This window comes from Anser brachyrhynchus (genome assembly GCF_964034855.1).
Source record: "Anser brachyrhynchus genome assembly, chromosome: 3".
Classification (NCBI taxonomy): Eukaryota; Metazoa; Chordata; class Aves; order Anseriformes; family Anatidae; genus Anser; species Anser brachyrhynchus.
Genome location: NC_137696.1, coordinates 31,688,117 through 31,698,751, shown reverse-complemented (window position 1 = coordinate 31,698,751; position 10,635 = coordinate 31,688,117). Strand labels below are relative to the sequence as shown.

The 10,635-nt window shown below is 42.1% G+C and overlaps 1 protein-coding gene across 2 annotated transcripts in view; it reads left to right on the top strand.

Annotated features, from left to right (window-relative positions):
- The first annotated feature begins 454 nt into the window (after nt 1–454).
- The window catches only part of LOC308192773 (uncharacterized protein), a 54,394-nt gene continuing 44,213 nt past the window's right edge, over nt 455–10,635 (top strand). For both annotated transcript variants that reach the window (XM_080586687.1, XM_080586686.1), the window contains exons 1-3: nt 455–509; nt 1,196–1,380; nt 2,825–7,540. The gene's annotated coding sequence lies outside the window, so the exon portion shown is untranslated. The remainder of the gene's footprint in view (nt 510–1,195; nt 1,381–2,824; nt 7,541–10,635) is intronic.

The following is a 10,635-nucleotide window of genomic DNA, read 5'->3' as shown; positions in this document are numbered from 1 at the left end:
TTCTGAGTCATTTCGGTGGGATAGTCCTGAAAATGTGGCATGGTCAGCTACCAGGTCCTGCTCTCCTGAAGGACTCGCCCGTGCTGGTGGGATGGGTGCATGAGAAGGGCGCAGGAGGTGGCTATGTCAGGGTTTGTTCTCTTTGGGCTTGCTGGAGCCGTGTCAGCGCAAGCTGTGTGTAGGAGGCTAGGACAAGTGTGGTGAAAGCCACAACAGAGGATTCCTCTCATCTCAGCACGAGGCACCTCTACCAGGGCTTTGTGGTATTGCAGCTACGTAAGTGTGGTTCAAGCACCATGAAGCAAAACCCTTTCAGATATCACAGATCATCCTCCTTTTGAAAGTTCCTCATCGTTTCAGTCCTCCCCCACCTCCCAGCCTCAAACTCCTCAGCATCATGCTCAAGACTAAGCACGACAAATCTTGCCCTCATTCTTACTCTTATTGCACGCACGTCCCACGCTATGGAGGCTGTGGCACTCCTGTTGTACCATTTTCCTGCTTTCAAGGTATGGCCACTGTTTAGCGCTCCCCTCATTCACATAGTTACTCAAAAACTGCATCTTTCTCTATTTCGCATGAATTTGACCAAGTGTGAAATGTGTGCCCCAGAAACCTAACTGTAACCACCTGCCGTTTTCTCCATAGTTACGTGTAAGCAAACCCATTACAAGTATTTGTGTCTCTGCTTTGGGTGCCAAGGAGACATTGAGCCTTTCTGAGCCAATCCTCTGTTATTCTAGCACTAAAAAAGCCGCATTGATGTATGAACCCTGCCCTCTTGTCTTTCTACTGTATCAAGAATTCATATTGTAGCTGTGACAGTTTGTAAATCGCACCGTTGTTGGTAGAGATAGATACCCAAATTTGTCCTAGTTCTAGGTCTGGAAGGGGCTTAATTTCATAGACTTAGCAGCTGTAGCTATTTTTGAAAATGTTTAAAGTCTGCATGTACCTGGATAAACTTTAAAGGACCTTTTTTAGCCCTTATTTGAGCTGTGTGTTTCAATGGTTATGCTAGTGACCTTTTCCATTACAAGAATTCATGTTAATTCATGGCAAGCCAGAACATTATTATAAACCTCTTGACTGTTCCGTTTTTTAGGGCTTTGAAATGTAATCAGAGGTGGATTTATCTGATACTAGGAGATGAAACAGTTACCAGCCTTAGGTTTCCTCCCTTTTATTTTTCTAGGAGGTTACTGCCAGAGTAAACTGAAATTGGAGGTGGTTTATGTTAATGCTGCAGCCTGCAGACTGCACTTGCTCAGGAGTTTATCCAGCAGGATCAGCTGATCCCGCTACAGGATGGTGACCTCTGGCAGAGACACAGGACAGAGACAGCTGCTTCAGCTCTCCCAGCTAAACCTGCTTAAGGCGGTGAGTGGGAGTTGTTAATACCACTATTTGTTTAATTGTAGGGCTGATAGAATTTTTGTGTGTTTTATTACAATAAAATGCATGAAGTAAAAACAGAGGTAAAATTGAGTGTGCTACTTGGGAGCTGGTTCTCAATTATTATTCCTCTTTGTTAACCAGGCCCTAAAATGAAAAGTAACCAGAAGCATGTCTGGCTTCAAATTTTGCAGTTGTGTAACAAGGCAGCCCACCCTGAAAGGTCTGGTGCCACTGGGGTGCACAGTGCTTTTAGTAATACAGGGCAAGGGTGAGTTTTTTATGAGCTTAGTCTTCTTATTTTCCTCCAGATAGGCACTTCTCAGCTTTAGTACTTGAGAAGAGGCAGCCACGTGTGCCCTGGAAGCTATTTGCTGGGGAAGTCTGTTAGAAAAATGGGAATCCAGAAGACACTTCTACTTTAATAAAGAGAGGATAAAGTTTTTAATGATGATAGCTTTATGGAATTGGAGACCCTTCCCTTCCTCCCTCTTCCTCGATAGGTCCCTTTATAAACAAAACAGAGATAAACCAAATACTCGCTTCAAAAGCTACTGCAGGGATCCCATTGGTGTCATGTGTGGACATGTGAAATGCTGCATCCTTGTTTCAATGCGCCCAAGCCCTGAAACTCCTAGGGACAAACACATGTGCTGTGGGAGCTCCATCCTGTGCTCAGGCTCACTGCAAATCTGCAAGTAATGGTCCTCCTGATAGAGAAGCTGGGGGCACTTGGCAGTGGAAAGTACCTTGCCCATACTGGAGATGGTGATAGAATTGGCAATGAAGAGGTGACTAGTCATTCTGTGAGCCCTGGTCTGGGGCCAGTTTTCATTTTCGTCTTGTCCTCTTTCTGTTTTTCTTTCTCTCTCACTTTTGTTATTTATACCAATGAGCAAATGTTGCTTATTTTTAGCAGCCTTTCCATTTTGCTCAGGCACTGATCCTCGGTAATGGAATGCCTGTGGCCCTCCCCAGGGCACCATCCCATGTCTAATAAGAGCAGACAAATGCAAGCTTTGGTGTAGGGAGTTATTGATTTGCTTCCAGGCAAGTAGGTGTGTGTGATACATGTAAAAGGTGCCCATGAATACTTTATATTAGCAGTCTAACATCTTAGTAAATAGCCTCGCATGATCTGCCTTGGGCTGTTGATGAGAAATTATTTCTTTATGTTATATATTTCCATAAAGCAACTTGCAACTTGCTTATTTTAGAGTGTGTAAAACCAATAATAAAAAAACAAACGCCCAAATACCCACACCTATTTCCACAACCAGAGCAAAAGCAAAGTCTCCCTCAAATGTGGACAGTTTCAGTTCTGGGAGGAGAAGAGGAGATGGACCAATTCACCAAAGCAGATGTAAGTTATTTAGACAGGGGTATGTGATGTAAGTCCTCCCTTTATTTTTCTGCTTTTCTCTTCTAGATCTTGTGTCACAGAGTTATTGCAGAGATGCTGACACGAAGGGCTAAAGAGGAAGCAGTTACGGGAGGACTTCCTCTGAGGTGTGGATGCCCAAGGAACCCTTGCCTCACAGATCAGCAGCTGACCAGCAGCATCTTTCAGTTTCCACTGAATGGCCTAGCAGCTTATGTCTACTTTTCTACTGTGCTCTGTCTCCCGCCTATTGCAGTTCCGGCTGGAAAGAAACCACGTGGAGAGGTTGTCCCATGCCCTCATGTCACTGGGATCCCACCCAGCCTGCAGGCATGGCTGCACAAGTGCTTGAATCTCTCAGTAGGGCTTAGACTAAATACTTTCCATAGGTTTTTTTATTCCTCATTTTCAGGCCTGACTCATTTTCATAGGCTTAGAGGCCTACTTCATGTGTGCTTATGCTGGCAGAAGAAACTAATTTGCTGATGACAGAGGAAGATGAGGACAGAGGGACATTGCTCAGGTACAGACGGATCAGCGGATGGCCCAGTGCTTAAATTGCTAACGCTGTGTCTACACAACTGCTCTCACTTTTGCCACTGGTAGGGAATTACCATAGAGTGCAATTGAAATATATTGCAGACAGCCGGAGGAGACCAAAGCTTGTTCAGGGAAAAAGATATGCTGCCTTTGAGAGGGACCTGAATACCTTTTCTGCTGTAGGTCTTTGTTTTCTTTCCTCCTTTTGCCTTGCTCCAGTTGCTGCTGGTTTTAGCCTCACTCTGGTGGATCTTTGTGGCCTAGCAGCTCTGCTCTCTGCCTACCCCCTGTCTTGTTGCTGTCATTCAGGATCCAGCTCTTATTAATTGTCCTGAACCTGGTGGAAGGGGGAAGGTATCTATTCTGAAGTTGCTCTTTTTAAAATTCAGCCCTATTTGTATGCTATGATGTGCACGTCTCTCTGCCCCCAAATTACTAAAATTGCAGCAGAGTTGTCCAAGGTTTGTTTTTCAGTAAATGACTCTTATAACTGGCATTCAGATTAACTACCATCTTAATCTGAAATGCAGCAAGACATTTAACATGTGTGGGATATGATACCCATCTCAAATACATTCAATACTGCGTCAGGAGATGTTTTCATATTTTCAGGTAAGCTGGCTGGTGTTGGGGAAGAAGGTTAGTCTATTAACACCTCTGCTCAAAGCAAGCCAACTTCCTTTCTACATGGAATAATTATTTTTTCACATAAGCCCTGTAGTGCCTCTGCTGTGTTTGCACTTGTAAGTCTCAAACATTGCAATACAGATTGCCCTTTGTGAGCAGAGTCTGAGGTCATGTGTCTGCATTTTAAATTCACTTTGCGTGGGATATCAAGCACTGGCCTGTGGATTTTGTAGGTGCAGGGGCTACAGGAGCCTGTATTTCAGGTGTGAAGAAAGCAGAGCCCTTTTTAGTATTTAAAGCACCCATGTGCGCAACTCACAGCTATGCATACCTTTGGCAAAGCGTTACAAATTCTGTTGATTCATAGCTGCCATCTCGCTGCCTCTAAGGGAAGGATTATATGTAAGTATAGATGACCTGTACATAACAGGACCATTTAGAGCATCACTAGAGCATAAAGGTAAAGTGAACTTGGGCACAAAAGTCATTATGCCTCTGTGGAAGAGAGGAAGACTTGTTGGCAAGAATATTGAAAGGCTTTTTGTGTGCTGTAGCCTAGGGCTCACAAGTGATTTTAGGTGTCTGGTGATCCATGCTGCTGTTTATTCTGTTCCAGCAAGGATTATGAACCCTAAGGTGGTTCAGAAATAGGCGATGGTGGGAGAAGTGGTTGTAACCAGCATGCCAAAGAAATACCAGAGATAGGAAGGCTTCTATCCTGGATTATGAATCCTGGGGCTTTCATGGATAAAAAGTTGCAGCTGGAGCTGGAGAGGGTATAGTGATACACAGATCTTTGGTCTAATAATTTTCTAAAGATTTAGCCAGGGTTGGCTTGCAGAAAGATGAAAAAAAGCTAATGAACCCTGAGGAGGACTGGTCTGCAGCCATCCTCGGTAGCCTTCCTGAGGGAGGTATATTTTTTTCATTGCATATGTAACTGCTGCATGTCACTGGTTTGAGCAGCTGTGTCGTGGCTACTCCAATACGTTCATTGCTGGAACTATCTCTTAAAACACCATGCACCACCTGAAGAAGTATTATTTAAGATGCCATTAGCAGCTAGGTTCCAGCCACAGTTTTGTGCAGGGCACACTACAGTGGAGATGTGAGAGCCCATATCCTAGAAAGCTTTTTTTCTGTCTGCAGACACTTAACTTTGAAAGAGGAAATGGGTAAAGGTAATCTAGCATTTTTCATCCCATATGACCTGGCTAGACCAGTGATATTCTTAACAGGTGTGAGATTGCAGTAAGATTGGAGCAGCCCAGCAGAGCTACAGGAAAATGTCATTAAACAGGAAAATTTGATTAAAAAAAAAAAGTGTTGTCAATCTACACTCAGTAGCTGGGCTAAGAGAAGGACCTCAGGAACAAAGGGTAAGACTGAATTTCAGTTTTTCTTACTATCTTTGCCTCCAAATTCTTGTGTACTGATATACAAAACCTTTCACTGCTGTGTTAGAGCCAGAATTTACACGTCGTGCTGCTGCGTGCCAGAATCCGTTAATCTTGCACTGGTAGCACAATTGACAAGGGACAAGCCCAAGGGTAATAGAGTGACTGTACGGTGCTGGTGCAAGAAGTTCCCGTATAAGATGAGTTCTGAGTCATGCAGAGTATGGATCTGTAGGAGCAGATTTTTATCACAACCTCCTGAAGAGAAGGAAAAAAAAAAGAATAACTTAAGGTAATACATCCAGTGGTACAGCAAGGCAAAAAGCAAATGGCTGTTCTGCAGTAAGGAAGGCAATCCACTAGCTTCTGAAATATAACAAGGTCTGAAAGGTGCCTGTCTTTGCTCAGAGTATTTTTTCTTTTTGGTTCCCCAACATTTTTCCAGCATTTTAAAATCAGGAATGTTTACTATGGGAAACTATTAATGAAGCCCAGTGGAATGGTGACAGGAGAGGTAAGTGCATATAAATTCAGGAATTGAACAGGCATATTCACTAGGAAGAAATGTGCATTACCAACATCTGTTAACTAAAATATGGTAACGAGTTGGAGGTAAGAGTTTAAGGCTGTCCTCTGTGCTAACAGGCCCATGTGGGGAAACTGGGAGAGCCCTGGGGTGAAATTGCAAGCTGTTTGAATGCGGTGCTTAATACTATGGCTGTGTTTTTAAAGTACTATAAGAAAGATGCCTTTTTGTCCTAGCAAGGATAAAGCATTAAATGAGATGCTTTGCAAATGTTTAAATGTGGGCTTTTTTTAATGTATTATTGGCCAGTTAATATTTTGAATAAAATTAATCATTGTGAAAGCTGTAAAACTTAACTCTTTGCAACCGATAATTTAATTGTAATTAAAAGGCAGCAAAGGAAACCTGAAACGTTTGGTAGTTTCACCTGAAAAGCTGAAGAAGCTATCTACTGAAACTCTCTTTCTGATGCAAGAAGAGAGGCAAGGACTTTTATTTTAAGAAATTACTTTTGGAAAAAACATCTTTGCTACTCATTTCCTCTTTCATTCAAGGGACACCCAAAAGAGGAGAAACTCTGTGTGCTTGTGTGGAAACAAACAACAGAACTGTGTCTCCCTGTAAAGGCGTAAACACGATGCTACTGAGCTGTGGCCTTTCTAAGGAGTAGCTGGCAGCGCTAGCACCCATCTGTGCCGAGTGGGATGTGCAGGCAGAAGCCAGGGCTGAAAAGCCCTCCACCTGTTTTTGGAAAGTGCGTGCGCGCAGCCTGAAGTTACTCAGCGTATTCGTTTCGTCTTCGGCGGTCGGGGTGATGTTGTTACTACGACTTTTCTGCTGTCTCATATCTCCCGCGACATGTGCCAGCTGATATGGGAGCTGTGACATACCACACCCCCACGGCCGCGCCGGGGCTCACGTGGTCGGGGCTCATCCAGAGCACTTTAAAGAAACTGATAAGCTCTATCTCGTTTAACTTGGCCTTTGGAAGATGTTTGTGGAAATTTCTGCAAAGGAGGTGACATCAGTTGTTGTCACAGCTGCTGTGCAAGTCTGCAGGTCTGCGTCTGCTCAGTATCTGGCCAGGGTGTGTATGTGTGTGCAAGCAGATATTGTTAATAGATTGTGTTCAAATCAAAAGCCAATTCATGTTGAGTAGGTGAGGAGGTTCGATTGCTCAGAATAGGTGCATTATCATCCAAACTTGATGGAGAACGTAAATTTAACGAAGCTGAAAGAGGACCAGATTTGGAGGGCCGACATTGCATTTGAAACAAACCTTCTCCCGGGGGAATTCCAAGTGTTAGCATGTGGGACATGCTCCAGCTGCTAGCTGCTCAGACTTAAAATAAACCAGGCAAAATCCCACATTCAGCCTCTACCAACTGAGGCAAGCTGCTGTTGCAAACTTTTCATCTCCCTTTTTCCTCCGGTTGGGTCAGAATGACAATAAATATTTTCTGAAGGAGCATTTGAACATTAGTGTTTTGCACAGCTTTATTTGTGCTTCCCTGAAGTGACGTGTTTCTGAATGCAGTTATGAATTTAGCAAAAAATCTGCTTTATATAGGTTGAAACACTGTCCCAGGAAGTCTGGGCTTAAAAAATGTTTAGAAATACTATTTCTACCTTCTGTAACAACGACATTGCTACCAATACTACTGCTTTCTCAAGGTAGGTAGTTTTGAAATTGCAGCATGACTTTGTAAACGAAGGGATATTCTCCTTATTTATTTGAACCGTTTCTTAAAGGGAAACACATTTGCCTTTTTTCTGAACATATTGAAGAGAAAATAATCTGTCTGTGGAACACACCATAGCAATATTTCAAGGTAGAAGATGGCTGGGAGGTATATGGTAGTTTGTCTGACAACTGGAGTGTGAATACCTTTGGGGAGCTCTGAAAAAATGACTACAACAATGTTTGCTTTGTTCTGTGGTTTGAGATTGAATTTTTTTTTTATTTTTTTTTTTTTAGATTTTAATAACCCTCTGACTATAATTTATTTCTGAGGTACTCAGATGCTTGGGAGGGGTGGGAAACAAGCAACTCAGTGCAATCTATGCAAATACTGTCTAAGTTTTTTTTAACATTTTCCTATGTGAAACTTCATTCATCAAGACTACTCAGTTTTTCTGTGATAAAACCTGTTGAGCAACGTAGTACACAGCATTTAGGAATTTAATGCTCTTACTAGTGTCAAAGCATAGATATCAAACTATAACAGTCAGCTTGAAAAGTGTGCAAGTGGCTGCCAGAACCTACCTGCCTGCTTCAGACAAACACACACAAAAATTTGTGTTCAAATCAGCAAGCTTATCTAGAATTTATTTATAAGAGTGAACTCTACCATGCTATGGTTAATCACATACAGTGCTAGGGATATCTTCTGAAGGTATCCTGAGTACTGTGACAGAAATATTTGTCACTCAAACTATTTATAATTCTATGAGTTTGGAAGGCAGACATATGTTTATTTTTTTATATGAAATACCAGCTCTTTCTGTGTACAAAAAAAAAAAAAAAAAAAAAGCTATATCTGTATGGACGTGCCAGGCAGATTTTAAGGACTCTGTTTTCAAAAATGCCATATTTTCACCTTAGCTGCACTGCTGCTTGCCCCGTTAGCCTCCTTGTCTCACAAATGACTTTGTAGCTTCATGGTACTCAGCCTGTTGCATGCTGAACTGCTATTTTCTGTGGGCTCTTGGAAGAGGTCCGTCCAGGGTGACTCAAGAAATGTAAAGCTGTTGTCCATAGTCTTCAGTTTTCCATGTAGCATCTCCACAGAAATATTTTAAGGGCTTCCAAATTGAAACATGCTGTAAGCCTCTGTTCTACTGTTAACCACATTTTTTCCCCAGAAGGTGTGCAAAACTATACTAAGCCCAATCGGTCTTTGAGAATTGGGAAAAATATTGCCATGGTTGTCAGTCTTATCTTCCTAGCCACCTCAAGCACTTGGTTCTGAGGACTTTATACTGGGGTTGACATCCAGCTCATCTTTCCCTCCTGTTCCTTGTTCCATATCTTGAATTATTCTTAACTCTGTTTCTGGGAATCGTGGGCAATGTATAGACACTGCGCCTTCAGCACGCACGCAAGGAATGTTATGAGGGTAGCAAGCTTCCCGTTTCCCTGGTCACTCAGAAGATTTGTGTGCCAGTATAATGAGAATAAATGATGAGCTGCTGTTCACTGACGGGGACCTTATGGGCCGGCCTGTGCTGAAGAGGTTCTGGAAGTTGATAACCTTTGTGCGTCAGGTTTCATTCTGTATTGATAGAAGAGGGGAAAAGAGTTGTTGGTAGATGTGAAAGTAGATGGACAAAGTAAAGAGTGTTAGCCAAGCTCGGGCAGTAAAGCTGAAAATCTGAGCTATTTATACAGTTGGAAAGAGAGTTGGGGTATTTTCGTTATTTTGGCACACATTATTGACATTTATAGAGCCAGGAGATGCTCCTGCTTAGAATTTGTCTCCTATTTTTTAGGTCTCTGTGAGACGATGTGATGCATTACAGATTTGGTCTGAGCACTGGCTAAGTATAACTGAAGGGGCAGATGTCAAACAGAAACTGAAAAGTCTCTAGGTCACTCTAAACTTGCTTGAAGACAAGGCATGTTAAAGGTTTTTTTTAATTATTATTTTTTTAAATTTTTTATTTTTCCAGTTCAAGAGCAAGATAAAATGTCCATAGGCAGAACCACTACTACTACTATATAAGTTATTCACTTCAACACCTTTCTCATATCATATCAGGTTAATGACTATTTTGTGCATCTGGTATACATCCAGAACCCCTGTTGTAAAGTCAAAGTTGTGTGAGATATCCCAGTTTGCATTAGTAAATGCTATAGCACAGTATTTTATTTTGGCAAGTATCATAAAGCTACATAAACAGAAACCATACTTTTAAGATTTTTTTTCCTAAAAGATATGAAGTAAAGATTAAATACTGTGCTTAAATTTTTCAGATATATGACCTCTTTCCCCTTCCCCAACCTCCATATTCTACGTAGTAAATTCTTGGGTACCTAAAAGATAACGGAGCCTGATTTTATTTTTACTTTTATACACCTAAAATGTAGACATCTTGAACAGAAGTCTAAGTGTTATATCTACTGGAACTACAATAATTCCAGAAGAAATCTCTGTCTCCTCTAATATTTATAATTTCATATATCCCCTCTAAAAATGTTGATCGTCTCAAATGTTCCAGCAGTTCCACGTTATAAGCTCTTAAGGCTGATTTAAAATTTCGCTGTGTATTTTTGCAGAGAACTGAAGCCAGGACTTAAGGGCTTAGTTCCTATTCAGAGGTTACCCATGTGCAAAAACATTTTTCTGAAACATATGGGAAAGAACTGGGTGCTCTTCGGCACATGCCTGGAAGATAATTGGAAATCACTGTGATCCATTTTTCATAAGCAAGTGCCGTAAAAACAAAAACAAAAAACTCCTGGAATGATACGAAGCATGCACATTTTCCCTTTGAAAGTCATTAGCGCAATGTTTCTACGTGTGTCTATGCTGTGGTGGTTGGGATGGAATTTGGACGCGCTGCTCAGCAGCAGGCCCATCGCTGTCCTCGTGCTTGTGCCTGCTGCGGTGGAGGCAGGCTGCTATTTGCCCATGCGTTGTCCTGAAGCAACCAGGGAAGTTAGAGGCACAACTGCCTACATTGCTTCGCATTAGCAGCTTCTCCAGGCCAGATAATGGCAGCGGTGGGGAGAGCCTCCTGTATTCTGTGCAAAGGTATGGGCAGGG